This window comes from Vicugna pacos, chromosome 11, assembly GCF_048564905.1.
Source record: "Vicugna pacos chromosome 11, VicPac4, whole genome shotgun sequence".
In the NCBI taxonomy this organism is placed as follows: Eukaryota; Metazoa; Chordata; class Mammalia; order Artiodactyla; family Camelidae; genus Vicugna; species Vicugna pacos.
Genome location: NC_132997.1, coordinates 4,797,441 through 4,822,435, shown reverse-complemented (window position 1 = coordinate 4,822,435; position 24,995 = coordinate 4,797,441). Strand labels below are relative to the sequence as shown.

The window sequence follows — 24,995 nt, the reverse complement described above, 5'->3', positions numbered from 1 at the left end:
TCTGTATCTAATGAAAGTTTAAATACCAAACTCTTGAAGAAAATTTGCGGGCCATGTCTTTTTGCCTGTAAGTAGTTGCAAAAACTGAAATCACAACTCTACCACAAGCCACAGTGTTTCCCAGTAGAGAAAGCCCCCTAATTTTACAACCTCTAAGTAATGCAGTGGTTCTTTAAGTGAGATGAGGGATGCCAGAGTATTTTTTGTGACACTAGAGTGGCATGACAAGTATTCTGGGACTGGTTACAGTTGAATCTCTACTTCCTATATCCTGGACTGATTACAGAGGCAATGTTAGTGCAGTAACCATCTTGTGAATGCAAGTGTAGCTAGGAAGACAACAGAGAAAATAGAAGGGATATAAAGTAATGGAGGGACTTCATAGCAGTACAAATGGTGACTTTGACACCACCAGCTGCTGATGTGAACTTGGCAAGAATTTGTGAGAAGTGGTGGGTGTCATTGCAAGCAGGAGAGTCCTGCAGCTTTTGGGGTGAACAGGCAAAGGGGAGAGCAGATATGGTGGCTATCCAGGGGCTATTTTTGTCCTGAATGTGAAAATGTCCAGTCCCCTGTTCAATTTTGCAGCCACAACTTCACATGTCTCAGGGCATTATTTCCACCAGAATACCATAAAAATATAAACAACTTCTGTTTCCCAAAGTGTTTGTTCTCGATCTGAGATGATTGTCCTGTGGTGGTAGGTAAGTGGGCGATGGGGCCTATTACATCACCCCCTTTCACTAGAAGTCTACCTCGCTGCTTTTCACCCTACTCCTAGAGGTGCTGTCATTCTGTTACACCTAGGCCTGTAAGACGGGTTTGCCTGAATCCTCACGTGAAAAGGTATGGTTATGTGCAGTTTTAAAAAATTGCTTGGGTCATGTGGTCCTTTGTTCCTTCCATTGGAAATCACTATTCCAGAGCAAATAGTATGCATCTATACAAACTATATTGTTTGTAAGATGTCTTCAGAGGTTTTGCAGTAGGTTTAAATATTTGCTTGGTGATGGCATCTTGATTGATTGAAGGAGGCAACCCTCACTAGAGGCATTGTGTGCTTTCTGTCTGAGAGTTCCTTTACTGGCAGCAGAGTGTTCGTAGGCAGAGTTAGAAAGTTACCTGGTCTGAGAAGCCGAATTTGCCCGCAGCTGGGAATTGGCGGAAGAGTCTGTTATGGAAGGAAAGCTTTAGGATTATCTGGTAGCAGAGTTCTGGGATCCAAACCCTGGGAAACCTCAACTTTTGTAGATTATGTTCTGTAACAATAGGCTATAGGATAATTTTTACACTTGTTATAGGATGTAGAGTTGGGGAAAGGCTTAAAAGTGAAAGAAACTTAAAAGAGAATCTCCGAATATTTTAAAGAAGACAGTTCTCAGAATGAGAGCTTTTCTGGAAAAGACTAGCTCTTCACTTCACAGGGGAAGCAGGGAGCAGGTGTAACTGCACTTACGGTAACTTCAAAGGTAAACCTTACCCTCCCACTTAGCTGTTTCCTGGTGTAGGTTCATCTCCCACATCTGTAGTTTTAGACCTGATGTGTCATTTTCTGGTACTCCATTCTGCTTCTTAGTGAGAGACTGACCCAAAGTCACATAGCAATTCAAAAATTGCGCAAAGGTCTTTATTGTTAAAAATGTAGACCTGTGGCAGGGTGCTGCATTTGCAATTGACTTTCAGTACAGAGAACACTGAAAAGAATGCAGTGTTATTTCTTTTTTTATTCCTTTAAGCCTTTGAATAGAAGGTTTTCTTTGCAGAGTGTCTGGAGTACATCAGAACAAGCAGGAACTAAAATAGCTTTAAGAAAGCTCCAGTAAAGACGTTGCTTATAGTGTGGTATCTGTCTTATGTGAATTCTTTACAGCAGGAAGTTGTAACTCTCAATTTCTTAAGCAAATATAAACATTCTTGACTCCTATTGACATTCTTTGTGGGGTGAAGCTGCTTTTGCTTCCAATCTGAGCATTGAAAGGCCTTCTATGATACTTCTACCAGTCCTCAGTATTTTATTTTCCCTCTGTTGTGAACTTGTTTTTAAATTTGAAGCAGATATAAATATCATTAACTTGCTACATATGTAGATATTCAGTGTTACATAGTCAGAAAGTTTGTGTACATCACACGTATCTACATAATTCCCCCCTTTTCAACTGTGTTCCTTATGAAAGGATGGTGGGAAATGGCGTTATGGGGATATGTCTTACAGTACACAGTGTTTCCCCTGTTCCCTCTACCATATCTGGATATTCTTTCATCTTTCAGCTTCTAGACTTACTTGCTCTTTTTCTTAAAGCCAGGTGTATCTCATCCCCCTGCGCACACACACATGTGTACACACACACACATTCTACCGTAGGGAGTAGCGTGCACCATCTAATTCTCCCACTCCAGCTCTGGACCCACCCACTGGAGGCAATGTCTTGCACGAATTCATTTGTAAGTTGCTTTTTAAAACTCGAGTGGTCAGGAAATAGGACTGATATCCACACCTAGTAGGCAGGCCCTCAAGGACAACTTCCATGGTTAATGCCAGGTTATCTTAATGTTTGACTACCTCGGTTTCATGTCTTCCTGTGCCACCTGTGTGACCCATGATTCCCACATTTCTGTCTCCTGCTAGAATTTTTCTCTCCAACTCTGGACTCTTACAATCTTCTACTGATTTGACATCTTCAATTGAAGCTCTGATATCTTAAAAGCAACATGTGTAAAAACTGAGCTCTTTGTTCTCCTCCCCCCCAAACTGGTTCTTCCTGCAACCTCCCCCATTCAGTTAGTGGAAACTTAATCCATCCAGCTGCTTGGGTTAAAAAACTTGGAGTTATTCTGACTTTCACTGACATACCACATGAATTCTGTCAATAGATCTGGTTTAACACTGCCTTTAAACCATATCCAGAACCCAGCCACTTCTCACCATGGCTCCTGCCTCCACTGCTGCTTCCCTGCCCTGAGCCACTGTCCTCTCCTCCTGCACAGCCCTTTTCAGAGGCTTCCCACCTTTCATCTCTGACCCGTTTCGACTATTCTCACCCGGCAGTCAAGTGAGCCTCGAAAACCTAAGTGAGATTGTGTCGTCCTTCTGCAGTGCCTCCCCATTTCACTCTGGGTAAAAGCCACAGTCCTTACAATGTCCTCCAAGGCCATACAGGACCTGCACTGACCCTTCACCGCAGCTCCAGCCGTGCCCCCATTCTGGAACATGCGAGGTGCGCGCTGCCCTTGGTGATGGTTATTCCGTCCACCTGGGACTTCTCACCTCCAAGTCTTAGTTCTAACCTCAGTCCTCAGTGTGGCCTGCTCTGGTATTTAATACAACATCACCCACATCCCATACCCTCAACTCTCTTTACCTTGCCCTTTTTTGATTTTTCCATGGTTCCTCTTTCCTAACATGCCACCTTCTCTGCTGCTCTGTTGTGTGAATTGTCATCTCCACCCCCATCCCAGCTAGACTCCAACCAAGCTCCGTGAGGACAGGAATTTTGTTTTGTTTATTGATCTATTCCAAGTGCCTAGACTAGTCCTGGGTACATATTAGGCAGTCAAAAATTATTTGCTGAATAAATTTAAAGACTATTTTAAAAATGAATCATCCTTTCAGGAACGGGTGAGGATAGGAAGCTGCATGAAGGAAAATGGTGCAGTAAATAATGATATTTGCCTGCTGTTCTTTGTGTGATATATATATGTGTTTTAGTCTTAATTTGGTATCCCAGTTTCTTAATTTAATAGCTGTATTAAGGTGTAATTTACAGGCCATAAAATTCACACATTATAATTGTACAAGTCAGCCATTTTATCTATTTCTAGATTTGTGCAACTTTGTCCTCATAAAGTCCCCTTGTGTCCGTCCATATGCAGTTTGCCCTCCCCTCAGTGGCACCCTGATTTTCTTTCTTTTTTTTTTTTTTTGGCAATCACATCTCAAACGGATAATTTACACAGCAGTACTAATATAGCTTTGCACTTTTTGAAATGACACACTTAAATATGAAATTAGCTGTCATTGCTGAATGTAGGTAGTAGTATCCGACATTGGTGAGAAGAATGGACTTGAGTGTCAGACTGGCTGCAGTCTTACTCAGCTCCACCATTTACCAAGTTACCCAAATTATTTTCTGCCTCAAGCTCTTTATCTGTTATATGGGGGTAATAATAGCAGCTTACAGAGTTGTTGTGAGGATTAAGCAAACAGGGAAACAAAATTTAGTATAGTGGCCTGCTTATGTTATTATCTAAGAACTAGCCTTGCAGGTAGAGGGCAAAATTCAAATCAGTTTCTAAAGTATATGTAAAATATAATCCAGTTCCTGCCTGGTTTGTAAACACGTATGCCTACTGAAGAATTTAAAAGCAGGCTAATTTCCAACAGAAAAGATCATTTCTCAGCATTTCTTTCAAAGATAGCTGCAAAATCACTTTTACTAAATGTTCCATGCCCAACTCTTACAGAAATTTGACACCAGGGACGTAATTATCTACATTTTTCTTAAAATGATGCTGACCATCAGGAAGTGTTCTCAATTATATTTTAGCCTTTATGTTGAGAAATACTGTGAGACTTCTTCTAAATTAATGGGTGGGGGCATTCATTGTAGCTCTTGTAGCCTGATAAGCCTGCACTAAATTATTTTTTTTTAACTTTTAATTAAAGTAATAAATTAATTTTTTGCTGGGGGGGTGGTAATTAGGTTTTTATTTATTTATTTTATTTTTAGAAGAAGTACTGGGGATTGAACCCAGGCCCTTGTGCATGCTAAGAACATGATCATCCACTTGAGCTATACCCTCCCCCCTAAATTATCTTAAATAAGGTCTTTTTCTCTGTTTTGTTACTTTATGTAAAGATGCACAAAGCAGGGTCATCAGACGCCTCTCAATCACGAAGATGGTAATAGTGAAAAACATTGCGCAGTGACAGTGAATCCTTGGCATATGAAGAAAGATTGTAAAGTCCTGAATGAATTAAGAAGGTATTGCTACATTAACATACATGTAAGCATGGCTCTCTTACCTTTATTTTTCACTTTATAATGAAGATAATACCCACCCGTCAAGGTTGCTTTGTTTGATAGAGGGCATATCTAAACCCTTTTCTGCAAGTTTTTTAAATACGAAAGAGCAGTTAATTTATCAGAAGTGTGAATTGTGTAATCTGGTCTGTCTAGTATGGTAGCCACGAGCCACATGTGGCTATTGTGAATTGAGATGTTCTATAAGTGGAAAATATATAATAGATTTTCAAGACTTCGTACAACAAAAATAATGTAAAATATTCTTAATAAGTTTTAAAAGTGTCAATCACACTTTTGAAATGATAGTGTATTGGATATTTTGGGATAAATGTAATTATTACTGGAATTAATTTCACTTGTTCCTTTTTATTTTCTAAATGGAATTACTGGAAAATTGTGACTTGCACTATGTTTCTATTGACAGTGCTGGTTTCTAACTTATTGCAAATAATATGAAAAGGAAACTTTGATTAAAAATTTTGTAATTGAGTAGTTGATTTACATCATATTAGTTTCAGGTGTACAAAATAGAGGCTCAACATTTTCGTAGATTATATTCCATTTAAAGTCACCATAAAATAATGGCTATATTTCCCTGTGCTGTATGATACAGCCCTGTAACCTATCCATTTTATATGTAGTACTTTTTACCTCTCAATCCCCTAACGCCTTCCTGCCTCCCCTCTTCTCCTTCTCCCCATTGGTAACCACCAGTCTGTTCTGTGTACCTGTGAGACTATTTCTGTTTTATTATAGTCATTAATTTGTTTTATTTTTTAGATATACATATAAGTTAATATATAGAATATTTGTTTATCTTTCTCTGACTTATTTCACTTAGCATAATACCCTGTAGGTCCATCCATGTTATTGAATATGGCATTATTTTATTTTTTAATGGCTGAACAGTATTCCATTTGTGTGTGTGTTCATGGTATATATGTGTGTGTATATATATGTATACATGTATATATACATATATATATATATATAATATACCACAACTTCTTTATCCAGTCATCTGTCAGTGAACATTTGGGTTGTTTCAGTGTCTTGGCTATTTTAAATAGTGCTGCTGTGAACATTGGGGTGCATGTGTCTTTTTGAATTAAATTTTTCTCCAAACATATACCCATGAATGGGATTGCTGGATCACACGGAAGTCTATTTTCATTTTTTTATGGAACCTCTTTTCTGTCCTCCATAGAGGCTGCACCAATTTACATTCCCACCAACCGAGTAGGAGGGTTCCTTTTTCTTTTAAAAGGTAAAAAATTCTCTACATTTACATACTTTCCTTTCAGTTTAGGACACAGTTTGGCAAAAACCAGATAGAATTTAATAGGAGTAAATACAGTATTTATTTTGAATGTCCATGCATTATGGATAGATATGTTATTGATGAGTTGGTTCCCTATTTTTGTAGGTGCAGATGTTTTTATAGCTTCACAGACATTTCAGTCTTGCAGAGAGGAAAATTTCTTTTTATTTTGCTGAACTTGTCCGGGTGTCTTTATCAGACTTGGTCCAGGCCTGCAGAGGTGAATACACATCCAAACCTGAACCATTTGAATGTCTGCAAGATTTTAAGAGTCTAGAATATCAGATCTGGACTGTAACTCTGGTAAATGACATCAGTGACTGGACTCAAGAAAACTCCATTTGAGGACAAAACCTTTCATAAGCCAAAAAGGCTTTGAAATTGTGGCAAAGCCAGAGACTTTTGTGCGCCACTTATGGCCACAAACCCATGAGGAAAACCACAGGCCTTCTGGAGTGCCAAGGGAATTCCATGTGAGGAGTCCAGCACTCACAGGAATCCAACAAGTCCCTGTCTGCCAGAGCACCTTCATTGCTACTGTGCTGTTTTGAGTAAATGTCTTTTCATCAGGTTCAAATTGGTTTGTTGTTATTTTTTTGCATAAAAAAAAACTTCTTTTCCCTGGTGAAAGTAAAAGCCTAACATTTTCTGATTTCTTTTGACAGAGAAAATATGAGCCTGTGGATCTAAACTCATCTGTGATGGTCTGCAGCTGGGAGCAACCGGATCAGTGTCAGTCCCCTTGCAGCCATTGGCTGGGAGCCTGCATGTTCCTTGGAATGGTATTTGAAACATGTCACACTAGCCGTGCCTTCGCTGTGGGCTGGGAGGCGAGTCACTCAGAATCTGCATTATGGAATGTATGTTTCAGATCTACAGTTAGGAGATCTTTTTTAATAGCCAGAGAATATAGTCATAAATATATCTATTAATGTATTTGTGCAAGAAACTTTTTAAAGATTTTTTTATTATAAAAAGTTACCCCCCAAAATTGAAAATGAAAGAACAGTGGAATTAAAAATCATCTGTACCTTAATTATACATAAAGAATCATAAAATCCTTCTAAACTTTTTTTTGTTCAAATGTAGATATTTTTCCCATCCAAAAAGGAAAATTATTATTTCACATTTTTTTCTTTCTCCTTTTATTATATATTCCATATCAATAAATATAAATCTTTTAAATCCCTTTTAATTGCTGTTTAACACTATATTGAACAGATATGTAAATAGTTCTAGGTTTCAGAAATTTAAAAAATTGTCATTACAATACCACTGCAAAGAATATTTTGGTGTTTCTATTTTTAGTTACTAATTTGGACTAAAAATTAACAAGTTTGCTTTTCTTCATCTAAAACATTGGTTATTTTATGAAGGAACTGTAAGGATTTTAAATAACTTTTCAGTAATTTCAACAAAGAAATTATCTTTAAGGCAAAAATGTATGATGGATTGCAAATCTATTTTTATTATATCTTCACTTTTACCAGTGTGACATATGTGTGTGTTTGCACAAGTGCTTTAACTACCAGCAACGTAAGAAAAATCTGTGTACTAAAAATGTGAAAATACTTTCCCGGTTTGTGTTTTCATTCTCCCAATATAGGTTTTGGATGACAAGCTTGTATTTGCAAAAGTACATCCCCTGTGGGAGGTGTTCTGTACATAAGCTGAGATACTGCACATAATATTGCCTCTGAAGCCCAATGATCTGAAAACCCGGTCCTCAGCCTTTGATAACTTCAGATGTTTTATGAAAGTCCTCCAAATGGATGAAAGTATCAACAACCGGAACAAGAGCTTTTCTTTGCCCTATTTGAGAAGAGCTCCGTCAATGACTTTTATATTCAGCATAGAGATACATTCTCCAATCCAACCACCAGAAACCGCATTGTAAGTCTAAACCGAGTTTAGCTGCTGTCTTGGGGGTGATTTAGAACCTGCTGTTGAATTATCAGTGATTTGGTTTGGTTGGTTTGATTTGGTTTTTAAAAGCTGCCCATAAAAAGGAAAAAAGAGAAAGAAAAGAAATATGCCTACAGATTCCTGTTAGGATAGTAAACAGTGGCTGGTTAGTTACCTTGTATAAACCACAAGCTCTCTTAGAACATTTTTAGGTTTGCTTCATCCTTTCTCAGATCAAGTATCAAGTAAGAGACAGTGTTAAAAAAAATTCAGGATTAACAGGTTTGTGAGCTCCAGGATTTGCAAGGCAGCTTTCCCTCCCCATGGTGTAAGTCAAATGGCAGAATTGAAATAAAGCACCTCATGTATCCTCCGGTGTTAAGAGGAAAAGGCTAATCTTCTTGACCTTGTTTCTTCCTGGGTAAAATGAAGATAATATATCAGGAGGCGACAAGCTCATTTAAGGCAGGAAGCATGTTGTCTTGTTCACTGCTGAATCTCAGGCACCGGGAAGGCTGAGTTTAACGAGCGAATGAATGAACTGTACTTCCCCCACAGTTACCATGTGGGACAGTGAGGATTAGAACCTAAGAGCATAGACTCTAGAGGGGAGGGCACAGCTCAAGTGATGGGGCGCATGCTTAGCAAGCATAAGGTCCTGGGTTCAGCCCCCATCACGTCCTCTAAAATAGACATATAACCCTAATTACCTCCCCACCCCCCACCAGAATTACCTTATTATCTCCCCACCACCAAAAAAAAAAAAAAAGATAAGTGGCCAAGAGTGTAGACTCAAGCTGGAACACCTGTGTTGGTTTCCCGCTGTCGACCTTGTAAATGTCATTTACCCTCTGTGTCTATCAAGTTCCTCACCAATAAAATGGGGATAATTGTAGTACCAACCTCGTAGAGATGCTATGGGGATTAATGAATCTGTGTCAGTGATACAACAGCCCTGGCTTATATTAAGTACTATGCATCTGTCAGCTCTTTTCATAATTTCTGACAGATGTTATTATCGACCAAAGACGTATTAGTTCTTTGAAAGGGAAATGCATGTTAGACCATTTCATTTATCACTTTCTGTAATTCAGGCTTTTCCCTCTGAAATACCATTTTCTGTCTGTGCACTAGAAAGCCACAAGGCTTTCCAAATTTCATCTGTCTGGGTTCTTGTCATGATGGCAATACTGCAGATTGCTGACATTTTTTAGGGACTCCGTCTGAGATGACAGCAACCCCTCAAATTTAGGAGCGCTTCTCTAACTGATAACATCTCGCTAGAAATGAAGTTTTTATAATGTAACAGCTTCAGACGCTTAATGATGCCATAAATGCAAGGATGTTATATCTAAGCTCTTTAAATAAATCCTGTCATTGAAATAAAGGAAATACTATATTATAGCCCTCTATGACTTTGTTATCTTTGCTATCTGTTTATCTGACTCTCTAAGACCAAAGAAAGCAAATACTAAGATTGATCATTACTACTGTGTGGTACACGTATATATGGATGAAGATAATATTGAAATGCACTGTTTAAGATATTAAAATGGACACTAAACAGCTTCTTGATGCACATGCATGAACAGAACAGGGAGCTGGGTGCAGGGAGCAGACACTGAGCTTCCTGGATTAGAGACCCAGCTTAGCAGTCCAGCCCAGCAGTCCACATGTTTCATATTTATGTTCCAGCATAATTAGCAGTGAGAGTCTTAAATGAACTTTGGGGACACTTGCAAACAGCTGTCATGATTACTAATGCGGGACACCAGGATTCTACAGTGTTTAGTTGGCATCTGTGCATAACCAGTTCTTTTCCACTAAAGCTTCTTGTAATTGCTGGTCCCACATCCAGGCTGAGGAATCATCTCATGTGGTGTTTGGGAGGGAGGTAAGTGGAGTCAGGACCCATGTTAAGGCTGGGTGGGTAATAATCTGGTGCTAGTACAAGAGAAAGGAAAGTAGGTCAGGTGGGAAGGAGAATGACTGGATTTAAACTTTGTTTCTTGAGTAAGCTAAATATATAACATCATGTCAAGTTACTTTGTTGTTTATATTCCATGTGCTGTCACCGAATAACTACTGAATTGTGGGGACAAAAATGCCTGGGTTTTAGAATTGACCCTGCTCCTAACCTGCCAGAGTCCAGGTTCCTCTGGGTGCCCAAAGAGGGGGCTGGACCATCAGGTGTCCCTCCACTGCAGCAGTTTGGGCACTTGGGTGGCCTAGATTTTTGCTGTGGAAGACTAGCCCGGTTGTAGTACATTAAGCATCTGCAAGACTCTCACCAGGTACCCACGGTGGTCCCAGGACTGTGACATCCAAGCGTTCCTTTCCAATCACGTTTGCAAATGACCCTCAAGGGGTTAATATTAATCCTGGGTGAGAATTATGAAAAATTATATGGTACCGCCATCCCTCCTGGCAAGTGAGGGCCCCTTATTTACAAATGACCACGAAGTGTTAGAACCAAATTTTATCAACAGAACATGTGAGCATTTTGTGACAGTGACACTCACCTGTTTGCTTCTGATTCCCAGTGCCACTTCAGCCTCCGTCAGAGGACGTCAGCTGCCCCAGCGATCAGGGCCTTCTGTACAGGGAATGGGCTCCTCCTCGAAGCACAGACAAGCAGCAGCCCTTAGGTCTCATCAGGTGAGCTGTTGTGGAGAGCACTCCAGTGGGAAGGGCTCAGGGTTGTCCTCATGGCATGTGAGTGTGACAGTCCTCCAAGAGTGTTAACAACCAGGAAGCTCACAGGAGCTCTGAGCTTCGTTGCCCCAAGTTTTTACTGCAGGCTTTATTTCAAAGCCATGATTTATTGGGTCATTACCTACATGGCTAACCCAAACCCTAACTGTAAGTCAAACCTTTCCTTAGCCCTAAACTTTGAGCCCCTTCCTCTCCTGGTGGCCACTCACTTGTCACAAAGCTTAAAGCCCCACTCTTCTAATCACATGGTTGGTGTCTCTGGCTGGCCACTCCCCATCCTGAGTCATCTCATGAACACAAGCCATCCAAGGTTCCACCATGAATAGCAAAGACACTCCTATCTTGGGAAATTTCGAGGCTTTAGCGGTTGCTGCCTAGGAACTGGGAAAAAAGACCTACCAAATTCTTCATTAAATAGGAGTAAATGTTATATTTCATTTAAATTATAAAATAAGAGAGAAATTCTCACTGCTTTTCTGTATCTGCTGTTCGACACCGTTTCACTACACCACGTGATTGTAATGTCGCTCTCAGCATGTGTCTTCTCAGAGCACCAGTGCCGGCTGCTCCCCGGGAGCTTATGCTGTTTGGGCAAGGCTGCTGGGGGGATGGAGGCCAAGGACAACCGAGAAAACAAAAATAATCGGGCAAATAAGGAAACAATGTCAGATTGAAATGAAGAAATAACACAGTGTTGAGATGGGAGACTTGGGGGGAAGTGAGTTAAGAAAGCTATCTTTGAGTAGGTTACATGTGAGCTGAGATGGCGATAAGGCGGCTGGAATTTGAAGATCTGGGAAAAGTCACCCATGGAATAGAGGCAGCTTGTCCATTGGCCCTGAGGCACAAATGTGCTCAGCAGGTTTGAGGAGATACTGGAGCCAGCGCTGGTGAGAGTGATGAGACGCGAGGTTTAGAAGGGCATCAGGAGCGCGGAAAGGAGTGTAGACTCTAAGCGCACTGAGAAGCAATCATGATAGCTTAAGCACTAAAGTAATTTTCTCTCACTCACATTTTGCAAAGATAATGTGGAGAATGTATGGCAGGGACCCAGGAAGCAGGGATGCCAGGTAGGAGGCTCTTGGATTGGGCCAGATGAGAGATGGTGGGAGCCAATGAGGAATGCGTTTGGGGAGTGGGGCTGACAGGATTCAGTTATGGGCTGGCTGTGGATGGTTAGGAGAAGAGGAGGGTCAAGGTAGCCCCAGGTCGGTCTGGAGCCAGGTGTCTGTTCTTTCTTTTCTCAGTGCCCCATGCAGTTGCCCACCTACTTGGGCAAACCTCTTAACCTTCAAAGTGAGGGTTTAAAAACACTGAAGTCTATTTGTTGTTTCACATTTTATGGAAAGATTCAAACATGTACAGAAATAGAGAGAACAGTACAGCCAGCCTGCCTGTATCAGTCACCCAGCTCCAGAATTATAAACTCAGAGTCACTGTTGTTGCATCTTTCATCTCCATCTCCTCCCTTTCCCCACTATGGGGTCATTTTGAAGACAATCCTACATAGCTTAACCTTTCATTAGTGAAATGACAAGGTCTCTTTCAAATAAAATTGGAATATTCCTTTTTTTTAGGGTTACAAAATAATTCCCTGCTTGTCACAAGAATACACTTTTAAGTAGTTTTGGGGTTGAAATCAAGATCCAGACAAGATTCAGGCATTGCAGCTAGCATATCTCTCAAGTGCGTTCTAATCTATAATTTTCCTGTTTCTCATTTTCCTTGAAATTGCTGAGGGGTTTCTCTGTTTCCTGTTTGGCTGATTTCATTCTCCCCTATGGTGTTAGACTTGTTTCTCCATCCTATGTATTGGCTTTAGCTAAGTGATTTAATCCTCCCCTAAAAGCTTGGTCTGATTGAGGTTCAGCTTTATGCAAAAATATTTGTTATGTGAAGTTTTGTACTCCTGTCATAAGGTACATAATATTACAGTTGACTCTCTTTTTTGTGATGACAGCAGCCAAAAATGATTGTCACCCAGGATCATTATTTCATAAGGAATTTTATTTCATGTGGTCATACTCTAATTTCCTCCCTCAATTATCAGCAGGATCAGTCACGAAGAGGCACTTTCTCCTTAACCCGGGTTATCCTTTAGAACACAGTTTTAAAGGAGGATATTTGTTAATATGTAAATATTTAAAATTGATAATTTTTTTTCTTTTTAATTTTTTTTTCTAATGGAGGTACTGAAGATTGAATCTAGGACCTTATGCATGCTGAGCACACACTCTGCCACTGAGTGTACCCAATCCCCCTTGAGATTCATATTTATATGATATCTTCCTTCTGTTATTTTTGTTTTATGTTATACAGAATTTGAAGGCAGGGCAATGGGTTTGACCGCTCTTTAATCATTCTTTATGGGCTTTTGGGGTTTGTGTGTGTGTTTGTGTTTGTAAAGAAAACAATTTTCCCACTATTTTAAGTATGTATTGCTAAGGCAATTATGTTGATCTTTTCCCTGCTCCTGGTCCATGTATTCCCTTGTTACTTCCCACTAGTGGCCCCTTGAGCTCTGTGACAAGACTAGCATGTCGTTAATCCATGTGGAAGGAGATCTGAAGAGATTTATTCAAGGAGATGAAATTTGTAGACAATGTATTGGAAAGTATTGTGAAAGTTGTTCGTTAAGAGAAGGTCTGAGGTTGAATTGTTAAGTGCACAGAAATCTAAGCTATGAACCACCAAGACAATTATTAACTCCAGGAAAACAAAGTAGGGAAGAAAAGGTAAGACTAGCACAAATTGCTACAGCTTTGAATAGTCTGTACAGAGTAATAATAATGTAAAGCAAGGATACTGAACTGATGAAAATTATAATGTAATTGTATGAAAAGGTTGGAAGAAAAAAGATTTGGGTATGTAGATGAGATGGGGTTTGAAAGAGATCTGAATCCTCATTTTCCAAAATAGAAAGTTAAATAGGTGATACATAAAGCTGAAAAAGTCAGTAGGCTGTGTTACAAGGATATTAGTCAGAGAAAGGGAGTAAGTATTCCAAGAGTCAGCAGTAGGAGCTGAACGTGGTTTTTTCTGGCCAGGAAATGGGGCAGTTGTTGGGAACTGCTCCTTTTTACAATCGGTGTTCGAGAACTGTTTGACTCTTTATTAAATGTATGGCATTACTTTGCTAAAAAGAAATCAAAGCTGAATTTTGAAAAATTTATGTTAAGAATTGGGGTGCTTTTGACAGAGAGAGATAACAATCAGCAAAACTACATTTGAAGGGATCCTCATTATTCTTTGCCTTTCAGCAAGGACTAGGAGGCAGACAACTGTTTAAGGTTCAAAAATTCTGTCTGACCTTCCTGCCGACTTGTAACCTTTGGAAGTAATGAACTCCCCGTCACTGTAAATATCCAGGCAGAGGCTGCCTGACCAGCTCTGTAACTGTAGCAGGGTGTGTTTACCATTGGGCAGTTAGAGCAGGCAAATTCTAACATTCTTTCAGTTTTGAATTTGGCATTTTCAGGATGGATAGTTGATAAGAATGTATTACAAAAAGCTTAACAAGAAAGAGTCCAAGACATCTCAAACCCATTGCCAGGGTTTTCTCTGCCAGACACCATCCTAAGCCTGCCACCCGTGATCCAGGCCACAAAGCCCAGTCACATGAGAATGAACACACTTTGTCGCTCCTATCTGATTTGGCATCGGGCTCAGCCCTTTTCCCCATGGAATGGTCCACGCCCATGTCTCTGATGATGGAGCTGGTCTCACAGCAGCCCTGTGAGTGCTGGTCCAGCCCAAGGGATTCCTGCGTGAAGTTTTCCAGGATTCCAGGCTATTCTCAGAGCTGAGTCCCCCTTAGGCTAAGCCCACGGAACTCATCTCAGCTCCAGACTGAGCCGGAAGCCTCAGAGAGAACTCAGAGCTGAGGAAATCCACAGGTTTTACCCAGCACTGCCGAGTCAGCAGTGAGCCAGTTGAGGGAATTATCAGCAAAAGCAAGAAACACCTGAGCCGCCGTCTCATTGTTCCACCTCATCCCTAAACTCTCTGTGTCTGCCTGTCTGTGTCGGTCTCCCTTTTAGGATCAGCCTGGCACCACTTCATGCCCTGCCTCCTTTCTTCTAATCTTGCCTCCCTGGCCTGTTCCATCTACTCCAGATTAACTGAGAAGAGGTTTTAAAACCTAGGAACAAAAGACGTGCTAGATACAAAGAATACAGGGCAGTGCCTTCCTCAGTAACATCCCTCCTGCCCTCTCCCATTCCCACAATGAGTTTTATAAATATTTTGTCAGACAGACATTGCACTCCCAGTTGTTATCATTATCAGCCATTTCCTTATTATCTGTGGTTTACGATGCATTTGCTCCAGGGACTTTCCCGAGATAAGGCAGGAGCAGATGACTGAGCCAGTTGTTGATGTCCACTTGTGTCAAGCCTGTTAAGAATGATTTTGGGGGGGATTTGTTGAATGTGCCAGACTGTCCAGTGAGTGGTGATGATCCCCTGCATCTGCTCTGGAGTCAGCCTCGTCCCCTCCTTTGCTCTGTTCTCATTTATCTCTCTTCAGCAGGTGAGCCAGTGATCTGTATTTCTATGATACATAAAACACTTCTTATTTCACGGTAGAATTTGGGGGCTGCTATGAAAACGCATATGTTTTAAGAGTGAATTGAGTCGGAGGTTTAAACTTAAGGCCCCCTTGATTTAGAATCAGAAATTAATATGATGGAGGGACGTATAGCTCAGTGGTAGAGTGCATGTCTAGCATGCATGAGGTCCTGGGTTCAATCCCCAATGCCTCCATTTAAAAACAAATAAATAAACCTAATTATGCCCCCCAAAAAAGAAAAAATAAATTAACATGAGGATGAAGCTACAGAGTGATTATTTGTGTCTTCTGAAACTTCCTTCTGTCTTTCTGCAGGAAATTCTAAGGAGAGAAGTTCGGAATCTACTTTGCTTGGCTGGGCTATTACACTCAGATGCTCCTCCTGGCAGCAGTCGTGGGGGTGACTTGCTTTCTGTGTGGATATTTTAATCAAAATAGCTGTACATGTGGGTAACTTGTCTTTATTCCTTGTTACCGTGCTTACTTAACTTAGAATGACATTCTCCAGGAGCATCCATGTTGCTGCAAATGGCCCTATATTGTCAGTTTTTATGGCCGAGTAGTATTCCATTGTATAAATATACCACTTCTTTAGCCAGTCATCCGCTGATGGACATTTAGGCTGTATCCATGTCTTGGCTACTGTAAATAGTGCTGCTATGAATATTGGGATGCAGGTGTCATCCTGAAGTAGGGTTCCTTCAGGATACATGCCCAGGAGCAGGATTCCTGGGTCATATGGCAAGTCTATTCCTAGACATTTGAGGGAACTCAATACTGTTTCCACAGTGGCTGCACCAAACTGCATTCCCACCAGAAGTGTAGGAGGTTCCCCTTTCTCCACAGCCTCTCTAGCATTTGTGATTTGTGGATTTTTGAATGATGGCCATTATGACTGGTTTGAGGTGATACCTCATTGTAGTTTTGATTTGCATTTCTCTGATAATTAGTGACACTGAGCATTTTTTCATGTGCCCATTGATCATTTGTATGTCTTCCTTGGAGAATTGCTTGTTTAGGTCTTCTGCCCATTTTTGGTTTAGGTTATTTGGTTGTTTCTTATTAAGTCATTTGAGCTGCTTATATATTCTGGAGATCAAGTTTGTCAGTTTCATTTGCAAAAATATTCTCCCATTCTGTAGGTTGTCTTTTTTTTTTACTTATGGTGTCCTTTGCTGTGCAGAAGCTTGTAAGTTTCTTTAGGTCCCATTTGTTTATTCTTGCTTTTATTTCTATTGCTTGGGTAGACTGCCCTAAGGGAACATTTCTGAGATGTATGTCAGATATTTTGCCTGTATTTTCTTCTAGGAGGTTTATTGTATCTTGTCTTATGTTTATCTTGCTGAAGAGACTGTCTTTATTCCATTGTATATTCTTGCCTCCTTTGTCGAAGATTAGTTGACCAAAAGTTTGTGGGTTCATTTCTGGGCTCTCTATTCTGTTCCATTGGTCTATATGTATGTTTTTGTACCAATAGCATGCTGTCTTGATGACTGTAACTCTATAGTATTGTCTGAAGTCTGGGAGCGTTATTCCTCCAGGCTCTTTCTTTTTTTTCTTCAGTAATACCCTGGAATTTCTATGTCTTTGATGGTTCCATATAAATTTTATTGTGATTTGTTCTAGTTCTATGAAATATGTCTTGGGTAATTTTACAGGGATTGCATTAAATCTGTATATTGCCCTGGGCAGTGTGACCATTTTAACAATATTGATTCTTGCAATCCAAGAGCATGGGATACCTTTCCATTTTTTAAAGTCTTCTTCAATTACCTTCACCAATGGTTTATAGTTTTCTGTGTATAATTCTCTCACCTCTGTGGTTAGATTTATTCCTAGAAATTTTATTACTTTGGGTGCTATTCTAAAGTGTTTTATTTCTTTACTTCCTTTTTCTGTTGATTCATCATTAGTGTAAAGAAATGCAACTGATTTTTGAACATTAATCTTGTAACCTGCTACCTTGCTAAATACTTCGATCAGCTCTAGTAGTTTTGGTGTGGACCTTTTAGGGTTTTCTATATATAGTGTCGTGTCATCTGCATGTAGTGACACTTTTACCTCTTCTTTTCCAATTTAGACCCCTTTTACTTCTCTTACTTGCCTGATTGCTATGGTCAGGACTTCCAAGACTATGTTGAATAGGAGTGGTGATAGTGGCATCCTTGTCTTGTCCCAGAATTTAGTGAGAAGCTTTTGAGGTTTTCACCGTTTAGTGCTATGCTGGCTGTAGGTTTGTCTTATATAGCTTTCATGATGTTGAGTTATGTTCCCTCAATACCCACTTTGGTGAGAATTTTTATCATAAATGGGTGTTGAATTTTATCAAAAGCTTTTATGCATCTATTGAGATGATCATGTGGTTTTAGTACTTTCTCTTGTTGATGTGAAGTATTACATTGATTGATTTGCATATGTTGAACCACCTTTGTGTCCCTGAGATGAACCCAATTTGAGCATGTTGTATAATCTTTTTTATGTGCTGTAGAATTCTATTTGCTAGTATTTTGGTAAGGACTCTTTTGCATCTGTGTTCATCAGTGATATTGGTCTGTAATTCTCTTTTTTGGTGGTGTCTTTGCCTGGTTTTGGTATCAGGGTGTTTGTGGCTTCATAGAATGAGTTTGGGAATATTCCTTCTTTTCAATCTTCTGGAAGAGTTTGAGAAGGACTGGTATGAGTACTTCTTTTTATGTGTGGTACAATTCCCTGGTGAAGCTGTCCAGTTCTGGATTTTATTTGTAGGGATTTTTTTTTATTGTTAATTCGATTTCATTCCTAGTGATCGGTTTGTTCAAGTGGTCAGTTTCTTCTTGATTCAGTTTTAGTGGACTGTGTGTTTCCAGAAACTTGTCCATCTCCTCTAGGTTATCCCTTTTTTTATGTAGTTTTTCATGATATTCTCATATGATATTCTATATTTCTATGTTATTTGTTGTAATTTCTCCATTTTCCTTTCTTATTTTGCAAATTTGTGCTCTCTCTTTTTTCTTCTTTGTGAGTTTGGCCAGAGGTTCTCGATTTTATTTACTCTTTCAAAAAATTGCTTTTGGTTTGATTGATTATTTTCTCTATTTCTTTTAATCTCTATTTTATTTATTTCCTCCCAGATCTTAATTATTTGCTTCCTTCTGCTGACTTTTGGGTGTTTTTACTCTTCAGTTTCTAGTTCTTTTAACTGGTGGGTTAGATTGTTTTTTTTGATATTGTTCTTCTTTTTTGAGGAAGGCCTGTATCACTCTAAACTTTCCTCTTAGCACTGCTTTTGCTTTGTCCCATAAGTTTTTTGTGGATTTTTTCATTTTCATTTGTCTCAAGGTATTCCTTACTTTCATCTTTGATTTCATCATTGACCCATTTTTTTTAATAGCATGTTGTATAATCTCTATGCTTTCCTTTTTTCATGCTTTGTTTTTCTGAATTTGATTTCTAGTTTCAATGGCATTGTGGTCAGTAAGGATGCTTGAGATAATTTCTATCTTCTTAAACTTTTTGAGGCTTCTTTTGTGACCAAGTACATGATGAATCCTAGAAAATGTTCCACGCACACTTGAAAAGAATATATATCCTATTTTGGGGGGTTGTAATGCTCTGAAAATATCCACTAAATCTAATTTTTCTATTGTATCATTTAATTTCTCTGTTGCCGTATTTATTTTTTGTGTGGAAGATCTGTCTAGTGATGTTAATGTGGTGTTAAAACTTCTGACAATGATTGTATTCCCATCAATATCCCCGTTTATCTCTGTTAGTAGTTGTTTTATGTACTTAGGTGCTCATGTTGGATGCATATATATTAATGATTGTAATATCCTCATCTTGTATTGCTCCTTTAATCATTATAAAATGCCTTTATTTATCTTTCTTTATGGCCCTTGTTTTAAAGTCTATTTTGTCTGAAATCAGAACTGCTACACCTGCTTTTTTGGAGTTTCCATTTGCATGGAATATCCTTTTCCGTCCATTCACTCTCAATCTATATGTGTCCTTCTCCCTAAAGTGTGTCTCTTGTATGCAGTTTATTGAAGTTTCTTGCTTTATTATCCAGTCTGCCACTCTGTCTTTTGACTGGAGCATTTAGTCCATTATCATTTAGAGTAATTAATGATAAATGAGTGTTTATTGCTATTTGAACTTATATTTGCAGTTGATTTCATATTTCTTCTTTGTTCCTTTCTTCTTCCTTTTGTGGTATGGTAATTTTCCTTTGTGTTATCTTGGATTGTATTTAGTTTTTGTTACTCACTTGTAAGTTTTTGGCTTATGGTTATACTTTTTTGTAAGTCTGTTAACCAATTACTGTAACTGTGTGTACTAAACAGATAGTAATGCAATCTCAAACCCATCCTACCGAGAACAAAAAATTTAAGAAAATAGAAGAAAGAAAAAATACTCTATATTTAATTGCTTCCCTCTCCCACTCAATGATTTAGATGTCTTCTTTTACAATTTCATGTTTATTCTATTTGTAATTCATGGTAGTTATCACCTTTCCAGTTATAAGCTCTCATTTCTGTATCATCCTGCTTCTTTTTTATTTAGAGTGTACCTTACAATATTTCCTTTAGCATGGGTTTAGTGTTGCTAAAGTCTTTCAGTTTTTCTTCTCTGTGAAATTCATTACCTCTCCCTCTGTTCTAAAGGATAGCCTTGCTGCAGAAAGTATCCTAGGCTGCATCTGTTTTTTCATTCAGGAATTTGAATATATATTTCCACTCCCTTCTGGTCTGTAGTGTTTCTGTAGAGAAATCAGCTGAGAGCCATCTCTTGTAACTCACTCTTTGTTTTTCTCTTGCTGCCTTTAGGATCATTTCTTTATCCTTCAGTCTGGCCATCTTGATTTTGTTATGTCTTGGTGTGAGTCTCTTTAGGCTCTTCCTGTTTGGGAACCTCTGAGCCTCCTGTACTTGGGTGTCTGATTCTTTCTTTATGTTTGGGAATTTTTCAGTTATAATTTCTTTAAATACCTTCTCCATCCCCTTTGTTCTTTCTTCCCCTTCTGGAACTCTTATGATGCATAGATTGGCATGCTTTATATTATCAAATAGATTCCTTATATTGTTTTTATTGTTTTTTATTTTTTTCTCTCAACTGTTCTGATTGTGTGCTTTCTGTTGTCCTGTCTTCTAGGTCACTTATTCGTTCCTCTGCATTATCTAGCTTGCGTTGTACTGCCTTTAGGTCAGATCTCATTTCAGCCAATGAGTTTACCAATTCTACTTGGCTCTTCTTTATAGCTACTATTTTGTTTTTGACATATTTTATGTCTCTAAACACTATCTCTTTTAATTCCTTCAGTAATTCAATCACTTCTTTTTAGAAATCTTGATCTAATAGGCCATTAATATCTATTTCATTGATGGTCCTTTCAGGGGATTTCTCTTTCTCTTTTAATTGGGAATACTTCCTCTGCTTCTTCAACTGCTCATATCTCTCTGGCACTGTGGCTTAAGGAGTATCAGTTATCTATTGTGGCCCTTAAAGGGGTTTATTTTTTTATCTATCTAAGGCCTATGCTGGAATAAAACTTAAAAATGAGAGAGAGAAATAGAATTTTAAAAGAATGGAGGAAAAGAAGGTTTGAAGACAGTGTATAATCAATAATAGAAGAGCAAGTTGAAGAAGAATAGGAATCGAGTTGAGATGTCTTTTTAAAACCTTAACAAAAAGAAGAAAGAAATCAAAACACAGTATTTAAAACCTGTGAATAATCAATAACAGATCAAATCCAAGAGAATTAAAAATGAAATGAGAATTGTAAACATATAGAACTGTTTAAAAAGTAAAGATTAAAAAGCTCATAGAAAATAAAACAGGTATAAAAATATTTTAAAAACAAAGATGTGTTCTCCTAGAGACTGAACGCTCTTAATGGTTTTATTGAGAGGTCTTTGTGTCTTCGCCCTGTTTCATGAACTCAGCTTGCTCTGTTGGCCCCCTGGTCTGTGCTGCTCACAGTGTCCATTGGCAAGAAGATTGCACCCCTCCAACACTGGGTCAGGTGCTGCTCTCCTTCGCGGTGGACAGGTGGGTCACTCCCCGTCCGGATGCCACAGTCAGTGCTGTGTAAGTTGCTCCATAGGTGGGCTAAGCTTCAAGAATAACAGGTTTATGGAGATATAATTCACATACCATAAAATGCAGCCTTTGAAAGTGTGCATTAGGGTTTTATGTACATTTCAGGGTTGTGTAGCCATCACCCCCAAAAGGAACCAGTACCCTTTAGTAAGTCAGTCCCTAACCTTCCTTTCCCTTAGCCCTCAACAGCCACCACTCTACTTTCTGCCTCTAAGGGTTTGCCTGTTCTAGGCATTTCATATAAGTAGAACCATACAGTATGCTGCCTTTTTTGATTAATGTCTTTCATGTAGTGTGACATTGTCAAGGCTCATCCATCGTGTAGCATATATCAATATCCAAATTCCTTTTTGTATTCAAATAATATGCCATAGTTATAAATACACCACATTGCTTATCCATCCATCAGTTGATGATGAATAATTCTGCTGTAAATGCTCATGGACAAGTTTTTGTGTGAACACATATTTCCACTTCTCTTCAGGATATATCAAAAAATGGAATTGCTGGGATGTATTCTACTTTTAACATTTTGAGGAATTGCTAATATAGCTTTTAAAGTGACTGAAGCATTGTATATTTCCAGAAGTAATGTATGAGGAGTCCAGTTTCTCCACATCCTCATCTACACTTTTTATTACTGGGTTTATAGATTCATATTTATATATCATATATCATATATATTTGTCATCCTAGTTGGTATGAAGTGGTATGTCATTGTGATTTTGATTTCTGTTTCCCTAATGCCTACTGATGTTGAACATCTTTTTATGTGCTTAGTTCCCATTCGTATGTCTTCTTTGGAGAAACATCTATTTAAATTCTTTGCCCATTTTAATTATATTTGTCTTTGTATTGTCATGTTTTAAGTCTTCTTTGTCTATTCTGGATAAAAGTCCCTTATCAGGGAAAATTTTGGAAATATTTTCATCCATCCTGTGGATTGTCTTCTTACTTTCTTGATGAAGTCCTTTGAAGCACAGAAGTTTTTAATTTTACTGAAGTCCAGTTTACTTGATTTTTTTTCTTTTGTTGTTTGTGCTTTTGGTGTCATATATTACAAGTATTTATAATCCAAAGTCCTGAAGATTTTCTCATTGTTCACTTTCTATATGTTTTATAGTTTCAGGTCTGTGATTTATTTTGAGTTAATTTCCATAAATGGTGTTAAGATAAAAGTTCAGTTTTCTTTCTTTCCAGGTGTATGTACAGGTGTCCCAACATCATTTTTGTAAAGATTATTTTTCCCCATTGGATTGTCATGGCACCTTTGTCAAAAATTAAATGGCTGGGTGTAAGCCTTTGTTTATGGTCTCTTAGTTCTTTTCTCTCAATCTATTTTTCTGTCCTTTCTGCAAGTACCACACTGTATGGATCACAGTTTTGTTAGTGAGTTTTGAATTTGGAAATTTCAAAACTTTGTTCTTTTTCAAGATTGTTTTGACTATTTTGGGTATCTTGCATTTCCATATTAGTTTTAGGATCAGCTTGTTCATTTCTGCCAAAAAGCCAGAGCTGCATTGAATGTATAGGTCATTTTGAGGACAATGGCCATCCTAAAAATAATAAGACTTCTGATCCATGAACATGGAAGAGCTTTCCATTTATTTTAGGTCATTTTTAACTTCTATCACTAGTATTTTAGTTTTCAATATACAAGTTTCAGATATTTTTCTCAGTATTCCACATATTTTTCTTAATATTACTAATTATTTTATTCTTTTTGATGCTATAGTAAATGAAAAGGTTTCCTTCATTTTATTTTTAGATTATTCACTGCTGTTGAATAGAAATGTAATTACTTTTTATATATTCATTTGTGTCTTAAAATTTTTGTCAGACTGGGTTATTAATTCTAAGAGGATTTTTTTTCTTTTCTATTTTTCCTTTGTGGATTCCTTGTGATTTCAATATATAATATCATGTCATCTGGAATCAAAACAGTTTTATTTCTTTCTTTCTAATCTAGAGGCTTTATTTTCTTTGATTGGTTTGACTAGAACTTCTAGTACAATGTTGATTTTGGGAGGGAATAATTCAGTGCTTCTGCATTATGTATGATCTTTGCTTCAGGTTTTTCATAGATGTTCTCTGTCAGGTTGAGGAAGTTCTCTTCTATTCCTAGTTTTTATCCATTATTCTATTAATATGGTGTATTACATGAATAGACTTTTGTATGTTGTACTGCCTTTGCATACCTGGATACATCCCACTTAATGGTGGTCTATTTTATATGTTACTGTTTTGGATTTGCTTCTATTCTGTTGAGGATTTTTGCATTTATATTCATAAGAGATAGTCTTTAGTTTTCTTGTGATGCCTTTGTCTGGTTTTCGTATCAGTGTGATACTAGTCTCATTGAATGAATTGGGAAGTGTGCCCACCTCTTTATTTTCAGACGAATTTGTGAAGCATTTTTTGTTTGTTTTTGTTTTTGTTTTTTCTTTAAGTAGTTGATGGAATTCACCAGCAAAGCCATACGGGCCTAGCATTTCTTTGTGTGAATGTTTTGGATTGCTATTTCAGTCACTACTTACTGTAGGATTATTTGAGTTTTCTATTTCTCCTTGAATTAGCTTCAGTCATTTATGTCCTTCTAGGAATTTATCCATTTCATTTACATTATCTCATTTATTGGCTATATAATTATCCATGGTATTCCCTTATATTCCTTGTTATCTTTGTAAGGGCAGTAGTGACATCCTTCCTTTCATTTCTCATTTTAGTAATTTGAATCTTCTTTTCTTTTAGTACTAGATAAAATTTGTCAATTTTATTGATCTTTTCAAAGAACCAACTATTCCTTTTGTTGATTATTCTCTGTTGTTCATCTATTGTCTATTCCATTTATTTCTGCCTTTAGTATTTTGATTAGAATGTTTAATTCATTTACATCAATGTAATTTCTTATCAGATTGAAGTTACAACTGCTGTCTACTTTCTATATGTCTTTTTTTCCCATTCCTCAATTACTACACATTTTTGTACAAAGTAAGCATTTTCAAGTGTGCCATTTTAATTTGTTTATTTTATCTTTTTCTTCTCCTCTTCCTACTCTTCCTCCTCCTCCTTCTCTTCCATTGCCCTGGAGATTATAATTAACATCTTGTTTTAAAGCAATCTAGTTCACATGAATACCAACTTAATTTCAACAGTACACAAAAACTTTGCTTTGGTATCAGTCTTTTCCCTCCCCCTCCTCATGCTGTCACTGTCATACAAATTGCACCTTTATGCATTTATAAGCTCATCTACACAGTTTCATAAGTATTGTTTTATGCAGTTGTCCTTTACATCAAATAGAACAAAACATTTACATGTAATACTCGATTTATACTGTTTTATTTTTTTACTCATGTAGTAGTGCTCTTTATTTTTCAGGC

General features: G+C 38.0%; 1 long non-coding RNA gene across 1 annotated transcript in view; it reads left to right on the top strand.

Moving 5' to 3' along the window:
- The first annotated feature begins 8,014 nt into the window (after positions 1–8,014).
- The window catches only part of LOC140699127 (uncharacterized), a 28,585-nt gene continuing 11,604 nt past the window's right edge, over positions 8,015–24,995 (top strand). Inside the window, exons 1-3 of the long non-coding RNA XR_012077132.1 lie at positions 8,015–8,238; positions 10,794–10,908; positions 15,850–15,980. This is a non-coding gene — a long non-coding RNA (uncharacterized lncRNA). The remainder of the gene's footprint in view (positions 8,239–10,793; positions 10,909–15,849; positions 15,981–24,995) is intronic.